The 17,384-nt window shown below is 41.6% G+C and overlaps 1 protein-coding gene and 1 long non-coding RNA gene across 2 annotated transcripts in view; one reads left to right on the top strand and one right to left on the bottom strand.

The window, feature by feature from the left end:
* TFEC (transcription factor EC) overlaps window positions 1-17,384 on the top strand; it is a 380,439-nt gene that overhangs the window by 19,877 nt on the left and 343,178 nt on the right. The gene's annotated exons all lie outside the window — the stretch shown is intronic.
* On the bottom strand, window positions 4,843-14,187 carry LOC310687953. Its single transcript, XR_014516674.1, has 4 exons — window positions 14,089-14,187; window positions 13,395-13,524; window positions 9,337-9,484; window positions 4,843-4,961 (listed from the first exon to the last, which is right to left on the bottom strand). It is a non-coding gene; the product is annotated as an uncharacterized lncRNA (long non-coding RNA).

Here is a 17,384-nt window from a genome sequence, read left to right as displayed (position 1 = left end):
GTTGCCTTGCTTTGCTAGTCTCTAAGATCACACATGGCTCGGCTGTGGCATTGTGGATGCTCTCTGTAGACACAGTTTCCAAGGATTGGATTGAAGAATAAATGAAATTTTGCATGCCTGCAGAGCCTCCCTAGCTGCCTTCCACAGGCCAATGGTGTGAGCAGAATCATGCCTCAAATACGGAGTGCAATGGAGTATAAGGCCTAATTTTATTAGTGCCCCACATCTTCCAGAAATGCACCTTTCCATATGCCATCATGTAGTAAGGCACAATCAAGACACGGCTCTGTCCTGGCCTACACAAGTGAGAGGCAGTCTCAACACACACACAAATTGGCATAATAATGCAGAATTGCAGAATCTACTCGTTACATCAGTTTAATCACCTCATTCTTACAAACAGATTTCTTGGAAGAACTCCTATTCTCTTCATTGTAGAATGCCAAAAAACAGGTAACTGGATTACATTTTCTTTGAAAGCAAATAGAGTGTGCTAAAACATTAGATCTCTGAGACCTGAAAACTTTCTGTATGCAATAAACTACCCTGCAGTTGCAAGAATGCTGGGATACACTTCCGGTGCTCACCGCCATGGTGAAAAGCAGCTTCCATGTTAGCAGAGACTGTCCGTGCAGCAAATTAAGGATAATTTGAGAGTAATTATCCTTGCAAGACCCCCTCCCCCCCAATTGGGCGGAGATGAGCTTTTACCCGCAGTTTGTCTGATACTTGCCTCTTGCTAATGCGGGTGGCAGGGGACACTGAGTGGATAGCACTGCACATACTGGTAACTCTCCAACACAGTCACTATGAGTGGAGGTACTTCTGTTTTTTAAGATGGATCTGAATTTGGACTTAAGAAACAGGCGTATTCTGGTATAAGGAGACAAAATAATCTGCTAAATGAATCAGACACTGAGTGCCAAGGTCTCGATCTGGAGAGGATTTTCGCCGTAACTGGATTGGTATGTAAGGGGAGGGGAACCTTTGTTTTCTCTTTATATACATTATATATGCTGTTTTATGATCTGGCAAGCCTTCCCTGAAGAAAGAATTAACTACTAATGGAATGCAATTATTAATGGAATGTAATTATTGATGGATTGCAAGAGGAAATTAACAAGAACTTCATAATTTTTATGGATTAATTGAAAGAATTGAACTGTGTGAAAACATTGTAATGTTTTGTGGCACTGACCTAAAGAGGACTCTAGCTCTGACTTATCATGGCTTTGGTGAAATACCATCTTGTTAACAGATGGGAAAGGAATCAAAGAAGATAATGCTGGAAGTCTGCCCAGATCTATGGCGAGACGCCAGATCTTTTTCAGTTTGGGATAAGCAAGATGGCGTGAAGCTGTGGCGCAGTGGCAACTGCAGTCTCTAAAGTGAAAGGGGAAATGCTGGAGATGATGGATTACAACATGAAGATAATGATGAATGTAAAAGAAACATTTCACACAGAAATCTTCAGAAAACAAACTCTTCTTGCAAATTAATGGATGTGGAATAGTTAAATACGAACTAAAGGCATTGTATCAGTGGCTGTCAAAATAAAGGATTAGGACCGGAACTGTTGTATTTGGCTTAACTAAGAGGATCGGAGCAGGATGAAAGAACAACATCATTCCCTGAATACCAGAACACAGGAAGTCATCTAAAATTGTTTAATTTAGAATTGGATAATTGGCTATTTTAATTGTATTATGATTTGGTATCGTATTAATGTGGCTTTCATTGGACTGTTATTCATGAAAAATTAATTAAAAAAATATTTAACAAGAATGCTGGGATACAAATGAAGATTACTGTTTCCGCCATTGGAAACAGATTGTAGTATTTAAGGCTGGCTAGCTGTCTTCTCCCATACCAGATGGTTTGGTGAAGGATGCATGTCTTACTTCCATTGGAGATGATGGTCCTGCCTCCTTGCTTGATGATAGAATCATTCAGGCGATTCTCACAATATGGCTTTCCTTCCCTGAGGAGCCCATGGTTCTAGACAAAAGGTTCTAGACAAAAAGTTTGCATCATTTACAGCCTAAGGTGAAATGGGAAGGTGGCACCCGCTCCTGAAGCCTTCCTTACTTGGGTTGTGTAGTGGCACCCCCGAAGCAGCTGTGACAATGGTGGAGTCCAGTGAGATCTCGCAGAGCTGGTGATGGGGTTCCACTGCCTGAGGCCTCAGCCTGCCTCATAAGCAAGTAGGATTTGCTGCTGGGCCCACATCCTGTTGGCAGACAGGCCCATAAGCAAAAGTGGGAGAAGCAAGTTTTTGAAAGGAAAATGTGGTATTGCTAAAGCTCCTCAGGTGAGGAGGAAACGTATGGAAACGTATGGGTAAGTCACTCCTCACAATTTAGGAAAGGAAAAAGGAAAAAAAAACACCTGTGTGCAGAGCAATTGGGCAGGACTGAAGGAAGAGATGTTTTATTTTGTTTTTGCTACAACAACTCCCGACACATTATGAAGGTGGAACCATTCTTCTAAGGATTAGGTACCTTATCAGAGGTAGAGCTTGACTTGACATTTGTTCTAACTACTCTTGAACTCAGATAGGAGGCTAAATTCCATTGTTTTCAAACTCCTGTAAATGTATGGGATATAGCCTCTTTTCCTTTGGAAGCATGGAAGTCAGGTGATCAAAGATATTTTGCAAGAGATGAATACGCTCTCCACACTCAGTCACACAATATAAAAGATGTTAAGGCTAGACACTGTCAGGTAAAAATCTCTTTAAATGCAGAATGAAAACATGGGGTAAATATAAGGGGGAAATAAACTCTGATACCTCACTGTTGGTCTTGATTATTAGAAAAGATACATTTGACAAAAATAATATGGGTAGAGGATTTCAGAAATGGGAAAAGAATAATAGTTAGATTTAAGGATTTGATTGTACAATTGAGTTTGATTTCAAAATACCAACTGAGGATAAATGAATGGGATCAATATTTTCAGATCAGATGTCTTATCAGATAGGGATTTGGGACTATGGTGACTCCCACTGCTGACCCTTCACAAAACAATTTTGGCAATACGACCAGATGGTAAACAAATACAGGTTTGATACAAAAATGCAATATCTTTTTTTTTAAAAAAAAAGATACTGTAATAAGGTGCTTTGGGAAGGAAATCTCAGAGCTATCTGAGAAAGGCCATAGCAAAAATATGAGACAAATAAGCATTTTTATGTTAGGGCTTCATGGAAAGAAACCCAATTTAAGAAGATTGTTTAGATGGTATATGTCTCCTTGAAGAATGAATCGGGTATATGTATGGGTATTGGCAATGTGGGTGTAGATATATATATATAACATGCTATGGAATTCCTCAAAAGTTTGAAGTTACTGGTCTCAAAGCCTCACAAATAATTAAATAGCAAAGATTGTTAAAATTTGATGTTTGTTCATTCTATAATGAATGGACAAGACTAAGGATGTGGAAATTTGATTAATTTATGTATAGTTCTTGGTCATTTATTGGCAACAACCAAAAATTGCTGCTACCAGAGAATGGTTGTTTACAGTGTTGGAAATGTATTCATGGAGAATATGGTTGACGGAAGAAACTGACAAGATTTACGAAACAATTTCTTGGTTATATGAAGCAAATGAGTGTAATTATTTTATTATTTATTGGAACCATCATTTTTTGTTAAGGTTAGATATTTGAAATTAATGTCATGACTAACTGGAGTTCATTGATTTCAGTGGGTCTACTCTGAGTAAAAATTAGTCACATACAATCAGGAAAACTGAATTGTATACTTATGTGTATATGATTTATTTTTTAAAGTAATTTATATAAAATAAGTTTGATTAGATATTCTGACCATTGATCTTCCAACTGCAAATATGTTATGAAGTACCGTATTTTTCGCTCTATAAGATGCACCAGACCACAAGACACACCTAGCTTTTGGAGGAGGAAAACAAGAAGAAAAATATTCTGAATCTCAGAAGCCAGAACAGCAAGAGGGATCGCTGCGCAGTGAAAGCAGCAATCCCTCTTGCTGTTCTGGCTTCTGGGATAGCTGTGCAGCCTGCATTCACTCCATAAGACTCATACACATTTCCCCTTACTTTTTAGGAGGGAAAAAGTGAGTCTTATAGAGCAAAAAATATGGTATATTCCTTCCTAAACTGCATAAATTTCTCCCTTAAAAGCAAAATGTTGATTGGGGTTTCCAAATCTTACCCTTTGCACCTGCTTTTTCTGGTAAATTATATAATTACATGTTTGAGCTCTAACAGTGTCCTTGAATGTCCTTTGCCAGACTTTTCTTTCAGTGATAAGGGCCTGAGAGTTTGGGCTAATCTGACATTCTCCCTGTTCCTGTCTTTCCAGTGTCCACCTTTAGCTCTGTATTCTTTTCAAGAAGCACTGTAGATTAAAAATGTCTTAGGTAACCAGTTAGTTATTATGCACAGTTTTTAGCCAGAACAGTGGCAATCTTTCTTATAAGGAAACAAAAGGTGGGAGGATAGAAGAAAAGACACATCTATATTGTTTTCAGTTATCCAAAGCAACATCTAAATGCAGACATATGAAAGTTTTCAAAATCGACGTAAGAAGGCACATTTGATTCATTACCTGGGATATTTGCAGAATGCAGCAGCTTTACTTGTAAGTAAGGCCTTATAAATGATAACAGTGATTTCCTGTTGAATACTTAAGTTTTTTTCTGCCCTTTGATGAATATAATTGGAATTTTTTTATAGCTGTGATAAAAAAGGCAGCGCATTAGATCATGATGAGGTTATAACGGAGAGAATCTGCGATGACTTCACTGTAACGAAAGCATGTACAATCACAGGAAATCAGGCACAACATCAAGGCTGATTGTCACATTTTAATGAGCATGGTCGCATCCTGTGTTGGTGCAAAGCAATGTCTCTTCACTGGAATTCATTGACATTAGCTGCAACTTCGTTATTTTAGACTCTCCTCATGTTATTCTGTAATAAAAGAAAAGAAATGTAAAATACAAAGTTTAAATATGTGTCTTATGCTAGTCAGGTTTATTACCAATCTGTACAGCTGCACCAAGCTTTTGAAGCACATTTGAAACACACATCCCAAGAATGCTGGTAACTATAGTTTAAGGGTTCTGGGAATTATAGTTCCCCAAAGATGGAAAAGTTTCTGAGATTCTTGGGGGAGTGTGTGCTTTAAATGTATGGCGTGTGCGCATTAATTATATTTAGGTTGGCCACTTGAGCATCAAGCACACTTTCCTACAGTATATGCATTTTTAATACATATTACTTGGCTAGAGAACTACATTGCAAAATTCAGGGAAGTGTGAATTTGAATTTGAATTTTGAAGGATATCTGGGTATCAGTTTGTGTACTGTTTAGGAAAGCGCAAATTAGGTTGGTTAGCCTTCAAGTATGAACTGAATTAAATTCCTTCTCCATCTCTAGCCTCCCCAAATTCCCCAAAACTGCATTTAAACTCTGCTTGTCTAGCTGACACAGCTATGAAAATTTCTCCCTCTGTTATGTCGGTCATGCTTCATAGATCAGGATGTAAGACCCTGATAGGCCTTGTTTCCCAGGGACAGTCGCAGAATTACAAAAGCCACCCTGGCTTCTTATTTGATCCTGGAATGACCGCTCCCCACATTAAATTGGGGGGCACCCTTTGCGTGGTTCTCGCGCAGCCCCCTGGACCCTATGCGGCACCATTAACACAGGCTTGGCTTCGCCTTCCCCCAGGTGGGATACCTGGAGGTCTCCGCCTACCTCAGCCAGTTGCCCAATCCTGCCTGGGGAGGCGTTGCCAAGGTGATCAGGACAGGTAGGTGGAGGAACTACCTGCCCACACAACAGGGGGAGGGTCTTACCTGGGAATCGTCAGTTGGCTTCAGAGCTTCTCCCACCCTACCCACCCTCAATTAAGACTTCTTTTGCGGGTGCTGCTACGTTAAGGTCGCTGTTGAAGGGCCGGAAAGGAATTCCCCTGCATTGGCAGGTTTGCCTTTCCCGTAGCAAAATGTCACAACTTTGGCGGTATCAGGCCTTAGGTGGAATCCTTTAGTCCATCTTCCCTGAATGGGGGGGGGGCTGCAGTGGTGACCCATGCCCCCTTCCTCTTTGCCGTGGCGATACCAGGGTTCCCCATTAAAGGGGTTGTTTGAGGGGAGGCTTTGACCGTACGCCTAGAGGTCATCATTGCTCTCCCCTCCGACGGCAGCGTAATGGGGCGGGCTCTCTCTGCTTGAACAGAGCCAGTCCACCCCCCCCCCCGGATAACCTTGATGTTCCCCAGATCTCCGGCGGGGGACTGGGAGGGATAAACGCCCAATGCCTGAGCCAAGCTCTACCCACATCTGAAACATAATAAAGTTGTGGCCAATTTTAATCCCATAGCACGTTGTCTTGAGTCGTTATTCCACACGGGGGCCGCCCAGGGTTTTGGGGGACTCCGCCTGTCCCCGCAATGTCCTTCTTTTCCCTGCCGGTGACACCACCAAGCTCAGGGAGGATGAGGAGGAGGAGCCGCCACTTGTCTCAAGTGGCGGCAGCAGTGAGGAAGCATCCTGTTGGCTCTCCATGGCCACTGCCGCTGGTCTCCTCCCATGGGCAGCTCATAGCAGCTGCTGGAGAGTGGGTGAGAAGCAGAAGAGGCTGCTGCTGCTGCTGCCCAGCCTTGCATGATGTGCCAGTTCTGAGAGTATGGAAAAGGGGGAATGGAGCGCAAGGAGTGTTGATTTTTATTTTTAAAAGTTCATTCAAATGGATGGAGAGAAGTGACTTGGGGTGATTGGATGGTCAATGGGAACAAAGGGGTGTGTGTATGTGGAATTGCACTGAGGTCCAGGCATTATGAGCCTTCAGAACTTGTACCAGGTCTCAGAAGAACAAGTTTTGCAGGCATCTCTAAATTTCACATATAGATTCAAAGCAAGCAGCCAATATCTTCTGTGGCAGGTTTCTAGCACCCTTTTTGTTGACAAAGCGAAATTTGCCTACTTAAAAAAAGGAATACATTTGATGATCATTTGAATAGGCCCATATCTGGTAAGTTCACGGTCTATACTAAAGTTGTCTGTATGTTTATTTTTTTTAAACCCTCTCTACGGCCCAAAATAGAAATAATAGAGAATGGTCAATAGCAGAAAGTAGGTCTTTAAAGGACTGCTTCTGTCCTGTTTCCAGCAGTGTAAATATTAACACTGTAATATGTGGGAATTTTGGTTCTGGCTTTGTGCTGTGTTATTTATTTATTTTTAAGAATAGATTGGATTTATTTCTTTTTTGAGATGGTCTTAGACTGAAGTGGCTTTGTTTCAATAATATTTGCAGAGACACTGGTTTGGAATATGCACCAGTAATTGGTGAACTTCTGCAGTGCCTGTGTAATTGTATTAAAAAGAAGGTAGATTCTTTATGCAAAAATTCTTCCAGAGGCCTGAAAAACTGTTCTACTCGAATTAAAGAGCTGAGTGTGATGATCTTGCCCCCTAGTGGTTTGCAAAGATGATAATTGCTAGTACCACAGTTAATTATTGGCTCTGGAGCTTTTCGGTCAATGGGTGGGAAGTTTAAATCTCAGCAGGTACAATTGCCTCTGAAATTAAAACAACACTTTTCAAATCAAAAGGCCTGATTTATTATTGGCACATGGACACCCAAGCTAGGTTGTGGGGGAGGTGATGATGGGGAAACTTCGACAGACAATTCACAGGTTCCCTATCAAATTCATTAGCATAATTGGAAACGGAAACTTCATTCAGCGGTTTCCAACCTCTTTTAATGGATGCCAAGTATTATTTTCATTTTCAAGGCTCTGCCGGCTTGCAAAATGAGTTAGTATGTAGACCTGGGAATCCCACTGTGACGGCCTGCACATCGCTTTGGAAAGGCTACATTCATTCTGTTACCCAGGAACTTAAGAGTTAAGGTCATCTAGATGATATTGGCGCCATCACAGCCAGTTTTGCAGCTGGGGATTGCACTAGTCAAGAGGTTCTTGCCATGCTGAAACCACCATTCCATGTCAGGCAATGATGCCAATTCCAGTATGGCTGACTCCCCACCATGACCTGAGGGTCTGCTCCATAATTCTTCACCGGGCATTGATAACCAGCAGAATTGTGAAGCCACACTTTGAAGAGTTTGCATAAGTTGCGACAGCCAGGGGTCAGGGGGTCAGGGGTAGCATGATACAAAAGGATTAAAAGAAGACAGGAAAGTTACCGTATTTTTCACTCTATAGGATGCACCAGACCATAGGACGCACCTTGTTTTAGAGAAAAAAAATTCTCCCTCTCTCTGCTCAGCGCCCCTTCAGCGAAGCGGTAGGAGAAACTGAGCCCCTTCCATTTCTCCTCCGGCTTGGCTGAAAGGACGCTGAGCAGCTCTCCTTCTCTGCTGAAGCCAGGAGAGTCTGGCTTCAGCGAAAGGAACCTGAAGCTTGCGGAGCGCAGCAGGAACTCGCACTGTGCTCTGCAGGCTTCAGGCGGCTATCCCGACCCCTCTCGCTCTCCAGGCTTCAGTGAAAGCAACGCAAAGCCTCCGGAGCATGGAGGGAGAGCTCCCTCTGCGCTTCGGAGGCTTCACGTTGCTATCGCTGAAGCCAAGGAGCCTGCATTCGCTCTATAGGACGCACACACATTTCCCCTTAATTTTTGGAGGGGGAAAAGTGTGTCCTATAGAGCGAAAAATATGGTAAATGGAAAGGGATAGAGAGACGGAGTGCTGATTCTGCCATCCCCAAGGTATTATGGGAGGAGCTGTAGCTTTTTAAGGGTGCTGAGAGGTGTCTGGAAACCTCTGTTGCCCTCACAGAGCAACAGCTCCCAGATTTCCCTGGGAAGAAGGATTGATTGTTAAATCATTCTGAGAATTGTAGCTCTGGGGGGGGGGGATAGGGAAGTTTTACTTACGGATAGCTGCTGGATTTCTACCTGTGAATTAGCTGGATGAGAAGTGGACTCGGTTTTACATGGCATGCTTTTTGGAAGTATGACTGAGGGAACACATGGAGGCCTGATCCTTTCTGTAGGCCACAATTTATCACCCAGCATTGGCATGACAACCACAAAAAGGATAAACCCACAGGGCTGATGGAACGAGGGAGGAACGAAACATAGTATAATAAACACTACTGATTTCAAAGTGCATGAATAAGAAGGCTAAGCATATATGCCCATTTGACCACTTCGATCTGGGGAACTGGTATTTTACAAGTCCCGCATAATCTCTCTTCCTCACTTGTAAGGAGTTGATCTTTCAGTATGACAGGACCAATGTTAAGCAATTTGTAATTAACTTCTAACTTATTGACAGTTTTAATGTATGTTTTACACAAATCCTCACTGCCACCTTCTCGCTTATAAACTCAATGCCATCTCCTCCTCTTCCTGGTCATCTTCTGGATCATTCTTTGTAGCTGGATCTTCTCTTGAGGAGATCTCATGCTGACGCTGGGCTTCTCATTGCATCTGCTGCCACCTTCGTTCTTGAGGCCTGGCTGGTAAAGGGGAGAATTGGGGTTCAAAGTAGGGTTTAGTATGTGTTTGGATTGGGTTGTCAGGAGATGCAGGTGGAAACATCCATGAGCCAAAGGCACTTCAGGTGGATTTGAGACCTTTGTGGGTTCTTCCAGGTCCTAACTGCCTTGGCTTTTGTTATGTACTAAAGTTCTCACCCTGGGCCAGCAGGGGGATACTGTAGATAGTTTTCACTCAGGTCCACATATGCAAATAGGGGATTGAAAGTGACGTTCAGTGATTGGATAGTTACAGAAAATGGTTACAGTTGCGTTGTAGTAGAGCTCTATATTAGCAGGCTGGCTGAACCCTTAGTTCAGTTCAGTTCTGGTCTGTGAATAAACAAGAGCTGTTTGAAGAATCGCTGTGTCGTCTGATATGTTCACCCACAACTTAACAGCTTTCTCCGTGAGGTACCAAGCCTCTTCCTCATAATACTTGTGGCAGACCTATCTCTTTTTTCATGTCTGTCCATATTCATCTATTGTGCAATTTCAGTCCTTCATTCCCTTCGACACCTGCTTTGCCTAGCATTTCCCTTCTATCTCTCTTTCCTCATCATTGTCCTCCGTGTTCATTTTTCAATTCATTTATTTCAGCCATGGTATTTGGGAGTGCATTTATAATTATAAAAGAGCAAATTTTGTTTCAAACCAAAATGGGCTACTTCTGATTTTATTATTTTTTTTGCAACTGTTCAGCCACAATCATTTTTCACTCCTTCGCTTCTAGTGACACGAAGCTCAGCTGCTCACATAGACGAAAAGTGATAAAAGTATTTGGCTTAGAACTTCATAGAATGATGAAATGTTAGAGGGGGAGAAAGACCCGGTAGGTCATTCTGTGCATCCCCTGCCAGTGCAGGATCTTGACCTACTGTATCATATCTATTCTAGTGCTCCACTAAGTCTGCTTTTAAAAGAGCAAAAAATGATGGGGCTTAACATTAATTTGTCACGCGGAACCATTCTTCAGGCTTTTGAGACTCACTGTCATGATTTTCTATCCATCATAATATATCTAAATTTAACACTTTTAACACCACAACAGTACTATATAACCTTTATTTCTTTCCTGCTTTTATCCAGTTGGGCACCCATTTTATTAGCTTGCTATTTAATCCATTGAGCCTATCTATATAGCATATATACTTTCAATTTTTTATATTCTCTTCCTTTCATTCCATCGGTACTCATTTCTAATGAGTGACTCCTTGCCATTCGTTTTGTATTCAGCAGCAAATACACCTGTGTGTCACATCACTTATGAGTGATAGAAACATGAGCAGTGTGAAATTTCGGGGGTTCCAGGCACTTTCCCAGGGTTTGTGTTTCCTTTTGGATTGTGTCATAGCCTCTTGGGCTTGCCAATCGGAAGGTCGGCAGTTCGAATCTGCATGATGGGGTGAGCTCCCGTTGTTCTGTCCCAGCTCCTGCCAACCTAGAAGCTTGAAAGCACACCAGCACAAGTAGATAAATAGGTACCATTGTGGCAGGAAGGTAAACGGTATTTCCATGCGTTCTGGTTTCCGTCAGGGTGTGCTGTTGCACCAGAAGCGGTTTAGTCATGTTGGCCACATGACCCAAAAAGCTGTCTGTGGACAAACGCCGGCTCCCTCGGCCTGAAAGTGAGATGAACGCCACAACCCTATAGTCGCCAGTGACTGGACTTAACCGTCCAGGGGTCCTTTACCTTTACCTTTATGATATATGGTTTATTTTTATATATATACAATCTGAGCCAGTGATGGAGGGGTTCACAGCATCAACACCCCAAAAGGGTTTTGTCCCCCCCCCCTGAACTAAAGTCTTGGATTCAAACAGAAATAAAATATCGCTCCCAAACGTTGCTTTGACTCTGCATCTTACTTGCATTACGTCTTGGTCACATCACACTGCAAAACTCTACTCCAAACATTGACTTTGTCTGTTGAGGCAGTGGCTCCTGCCTGTTTGCTTCTGACACCAGAGTAACTCGTGTGCAGCTTGTGGTCTGCTAGAATGTCTAGATATTTATGACATACATTGCTATCAAGGCAGATACCCATCCATCGTATGTTTGTGTATCTAATTCTTCCCACTGTAATGCAGAACTTTATCTCCTGAAATTCATTTCATTACTTTTGATCCAGGTCTCCAACCTGCCAGTATGGCCTTAATTCCCGTTTCAGTCTTTTATAATACTATCTAACCTAGTCAGCTTCTTATCATCTATGACTCTGATGAGCATCTCCCCTACTCCTTCATCCCAAGTGATGTTAAGCATCACTCAGAATAGGTTTAAATGTAAACTCAGCCAAGAATGCCAACATTTTACTGCAGCTGTGACTGGACACTAGTGAGTCAGCTGTTGCTCCTGAAACACAGACACAAGACTTACCCACTCTGGAAGAATGGCAGATGAAAGTGATGGACTACATGGAATTGGCGGAAATGACTGGCAGAATCCGAGACCAGGGAGAAGAGTCGGTGGAAGAAGATTGGAGGAAATTTAAAGACTATTTACAGAAATATTGCAAAATTAAGGAATGTTAGAATGATGTTGGATTGAAGTTAAGTGGTTTCTAGCTGTAATGGTTTAAAAGAATATGGAAAAATTGGATTTTTAATAGGTAAATATTTAATGTTATAATATATTAAGATTAAAGATCAGGAAAATAAGGAGGGAAAGGAATTGCTGAACTAATAATTGAACTGGAATACAAAAAAGGGAGGTATGAGGAGGTCCGGGAAACAAGTAAATGAAAGATAAGTGATGTAAAGATGGAATTATTTTTAACTGTTTTTTATTTTCTATTTTTTCTTTTTTCTTTTTCATTATGTAATACTGTGAAAACTTTAATAAATATTTATATATATATAAAAAAGAAACAAAGCCCAGTCTTCCATGCAAAAAAATTAGGCCTCCACACACTTATCCCAGGATTACTAGAATCATAGAATTGTTGAGTTGGAAGGGAACCTGAGGGTCATCTAGTCCAACTTCCTGCAATGTAAGAATATGCAGCAGTCCCAGATGAGGATCAAACCTGCAATTTTGGCGTTATTAGCTGCATGCTCTTACCAACTCAGTGGGCCTTGTTTGTGAGACTGTGATAGGGTTGTGTAGCTTTATTTGTCTAAAAATTTGAGTTCAATCCATGTTGCAGGTTGCTGAAGTTGAGGTTTTCAACCGAAAAATTCTCCCATACGAAACATCCAGTTCATCAAAGAGCAGTACAGTGGTACCTCGGGTTACATACGCTTCAGGTTACAGACTCCACTAACCCAGAAATATTGCTTCAGGTTAAGAACTTTGCTTCAGGATGAGAACAGAAATCGTGCTCCGGCGGTGCGGCGGCAGCAGGAGGCCCCATTAGCTAAAGTGGTGCTTCAGGTTAAGAACAGTTTCAGGTTAAGAACGGACCTCCGGAACGAATTAAGTACTTAACCTGAGGTACCACTGTATCAAATTATTTCCTTGTACCTTTTCCCTGGCCAAATCCAGTGCAAAAGCGCTGTGCTCCATTGACTTGCATGCGGTTGTCTAAAATGTCTAAAATAAAGCAATTAAAGTTTTTTTATGTAAAATAAGACCTGAGCATAACCATCTGACTTTCCTGCTCTCTCTCTCTCTCTCTCTTTTTTGCCACAAGAGAGGAAGACACCAGTGTACTGTCCAGTCACATCCTCCTTTTGAATAAAATCTATTATCAGATCTAAAATTAGATATTGCCCGCTATCCTATTTTTCATCTTTGGGCTTGCCACTGTTATACAGTTCGCATTTAAGAATTGGGCAGCGGGCAGAAATCCAAGCATTTGCAATATCCCCACCCCAAGAAAAGTGGGAACTTGTGCTGGTCATACAGCCGCATGAGAGCCCTGTTAATAGAAGAAGTTAGAAACCGTACCTATGAAATCTCTTCTTCCAGCTCTCATTCTTCTTCACAGCTAGGGGAAGATCTGTCACATTTGGCAGACGGCTTCAGGGAGCGATGGCAAAACCTTTCCGTCCTTGGCTTCCCAATGTTCCTGTCAGTGCTATGAGGAAAAAGAGTTGGTCAGGTATGTGAAACGAGAGAATCCCAGAGACTTGTGCTTAGCAGAGGACTGCTGCCAGCCAGGTTAAAAGCGATGTGCCCTTTCTTTGCTGCTGCCGCTTTATGGTTTAATTTACTCAGTGTGTCCTCACAACAAGCCTGGGAGATAGGGAAGACCAGTGCTTTTTTCTGGTGGCACTTAGCGGTATACAGTACCAGCACAATTTTTTCTAGAAATAAAGCACTGAGAATAATATTCTGTTTTAAGCTGAATATTTCTGAATTGTTTCTGTTCATGCGCATATATATATACACAAAACTTAGTGCTATTTAAATTAAAGAATTGGCGGCTGCACACTTGATTTTATGGGTGGATATCTTATTGCTGTCAAAATTTGCTCCAGGCTAATCCTTGGCAGGCACCAAGTCGACACAGAGGGCAACCAAATGAAGAAATCCACTTGGCTCAATTAAGGCTGCACAAAAATAATGTTTGTGGACCGAGATGCTTTTATTAGCTGATATTGCTGGGAAATAAATAAATAGATTCTCTCTTAATAGTTACCTTTGACTGCCTTGTAGGTTGGGGAGAAGAACCAAAAGGAGGCATTTCTGTGACTGCAAGAATGGCGACTGTGTGTGTCCAGAACAATATAGCTGTTTGTATGCAGATATAATGGAGGGTGGAGGGGAACTTGAAGAATCTGCTGAAGTCTCATGTTTTCTATTTGTATCTCATTTTATTCCAAGGGAGGGACCTCAGGGGTCATCTGCTCTAACTTGGGATGTTGGAGAATGTTGACAAAAATGGAAACATGTCCAGAAGAAAAATTACGTGGGGCTGCCCTTAAGACTTACCCAGAAACTCCAGCGGGTGCAGAATGCCGCAGCGAAACTCCTTATGGGGTCCTTGCCGTGGGATCACATTCACCCGGTGCTATACCTGCTGCACTGGCTCCCGGTGGAGTACAGGATCAGGTTTAAGGTGCTGGTTTTAACCTTTAAAGCCCTATATGGCCTAGGACCCTCGTACCTATAGGACCGCCTTTCCTGGTATGTCCCACGGAGGACCTTATGGTCCTCAAATAAAAACATCTTGGAGTTCCCGGGCCACAAGGAAGTTAGGCTGGCCTCGACCAGAGCCAGGGCTTTTTTGGCTGTGGCCCCGATCTGGTAGAATGCTCTGTCACAAGAGACTAGGGCCCTGTGGGACTTGACATCTTTCCGCAGGGCCTGCAAGATGGAGCTGTTCCACCCAGCCTTTGGCCAAGGCACAGTCTGACCCCCTCTCTCCTTCTGTAATCCTCATAGAACTCTAGCCCAATGGTTGCCATTAATTTGATTCTGAATTTATTTTAGAATGTATTTTAATTAATTGACTGTGTGATTTTATGTACACTGTGCTTTTTTACTTGTTGTTAGGCGCTTTGAGCCCAGCTTTGGCTGGGAAGGGCGGGATATAAATAAAAATTTATTATTATTATTATTATTAATCCAGCAAATAAAATCAGTATCCACAGTCCGCAAGTGATATGGGTGGGCCGGCCCTGTTAATTACAGGAGGCAAAGTGAGGCGACCGCCTCGGGCGGCAGGGTCCACATGGGCAGCAGATCACAATGTGGATTTTTCTTCTTTCCTTGTTCCTGATGTACATCATCACTCACACCTTCCCTAGCTGAGAGGGATAGGCGCCATTTTGTTGATTCACCTCAGGAGCCAAAATGTCTTGGGCAAGCCCTGATAACTGATGACATTTCACCCCATTTTTGTTGTGTTTCCTTGGAACTGAAATGAATGGAGTGGAATAATTAACTACATAAATACTTACTTACTTACTTACATACTTACTTTGCCAAACCTTTATTAGGTATTACAAATTACATAAATATCGTAAGTTAAGATAGTGAGGCTGACAACACTGGAACAGAAGACTAACTGCAGCAGAACGGAAGCAGTGCTGCATGTGATGAAAGGAGGGTGGAACAGAAAGCGATGTTGTCTTAGCTCCCTAACTGCAATCCCCTTCTCAGTTCAGGAGTCTTGCAACTACAGTGGCCAACCAGATCTCTAAATGCAACAACACTCTCCCTACTTGTGATTCACAGAAACTGGTATTGAGAGACATATTGCCTCTGGCAGTGTAGGTGGAACTTACACATCTATAGCTTTCATGGATTTGTCTGTTCTTTTTCAGGCGCAGCTCTACTATCCTAATCCACCCTCCGTTTTTCAATATATATTATTTGAAAAGCTCTCTCAATTGCCATATCTACCAAACTCAAGCCAAATTCCCCTCCCAGGTCCAGATGTCTTATCTTAAGGGCAATCCTTCCTCTCTTATTTGGCCCTTCTTGTCTCTAATTCATAGCATGCCCACCTTAGCACACAAACCCTGGGAGCTGTAGTTCACTCACCACAGTAACAAACTAACAAACTACAGTTCCCAGAATTCTTTGTGGGAAGTCGTGTGCTTTAAATGTATGGTGTGTTTATGGCCTAATAATCGTGTAATTTAAATCTGTGTCCTCTGTTGCCGTCCATTATGCATTATTGGCTACCCTGCTCGGCTTGTTCCTTTGTTGAAAAGGAACTCTTTAAAGCTGGCTACAGAAATCTGTCTCCATCAACTAGAGATGTTACACATCAGTGTTCTGAATAGGAGGTTGCTTTGATAGGTGAACTCGGGACCTCATATATAAAAATGGAAACCATTTTCTTATTGATGGCTCTCCAGTGAAGTCAGTAACGTTCGGAACCTCACAAAACCTCAATTGCCATTCCAAGGCCCTAGCCCAGAAATTTGTAACCAGAATTTAGAGTGATTTTGTGCACAAGAAACATCACACAACTATTTTTTCATTGCATTATTATAATTGCTCAATAGCCTGGCTTTTGTTGGTTGTATTATTTTTTTTAACTAATGGGAAATACTTTGACAAAGCTGTCTTAGAAATAACTGAGAGTAGGTTAGTAACCTCACCTATCCTAAGTCTCAAATAATAATCTTCATCAGCATAATGTCTGGATAAAGTGTTTTTAAATGTGCCTTGATAAGTATTGACAAACTCACTCATAACAGCTACTTAAAAGCCATTATTGTCTAACAGGCTCATAAAATGCATTCTTCAAAGGGTCTTCGTTATGTATTTGCATAATGGGGAAAGGGGTTATGATCTTATGGAAAGACAGAAGAAACTAAAGAAAAGCTCTAGCATTGTAGAATATAAAATCCTCATTAGATTCTTGAGTAATGCGTGTTGCACACATCTAAACTTGTATTTATTGTTGGGGTGTTATATTTTTTATTTAAAGATCTAATCTTGGATATTCTCAACTATTATTTTTATTAATATTTTTATTCCTTCAAATGCATTTTTCATAGATTCAAATAAAGTCTTCATTGTTGTGGACAATGACCATCATAAGGAATTTATTCGTGGGTTACTGTTGTTTTAATATTCAAAGCTAATTAGTAGGATAATCCATCCATTTTGCTCTGCTATTCACCTGTTGGGAAACCTAGACTGGGAGAATAGGTAAAGTTATCATATATGCTGCTTGCTAGACCCAACAAGAGAGGAGAATATCCAATTCAATTTGAGTTCAGAGACAATGGTTGGATTCTGAGATCCCGTGAATGGAATTATTCTCCTGGGATGCTCCCACTTATTGAAAGGGGAGGGAGCAATTTTCACTAACTTTTCCTTACCTGCTTGTAACCCCTTTTTGCTCTTCAGATGAGACCCACATGTTCATGATAGAATCCAGTAGCTTTCAACTTCCAGCAAAGTCCAAATGCAACACAGTGTGAGCATGTCAGCATATTTTATTTATTTATTTGAATATGTATGATATGCACG

Source organism: Podarcis liolepis, assembly GCF_965112155.1.
Source record: "Podarcis liolepis genome assembly, chromosome: 10".
Lineage (NCBI taxonomy): Eukaryota > Metazoa > Chordata > Lepidosauria > Squamata > Lacertidae > Podarcis > Podarcis liolepis.
This window is presented reverse-complemented; position numbering and strand designations above follow the sequence as displayed.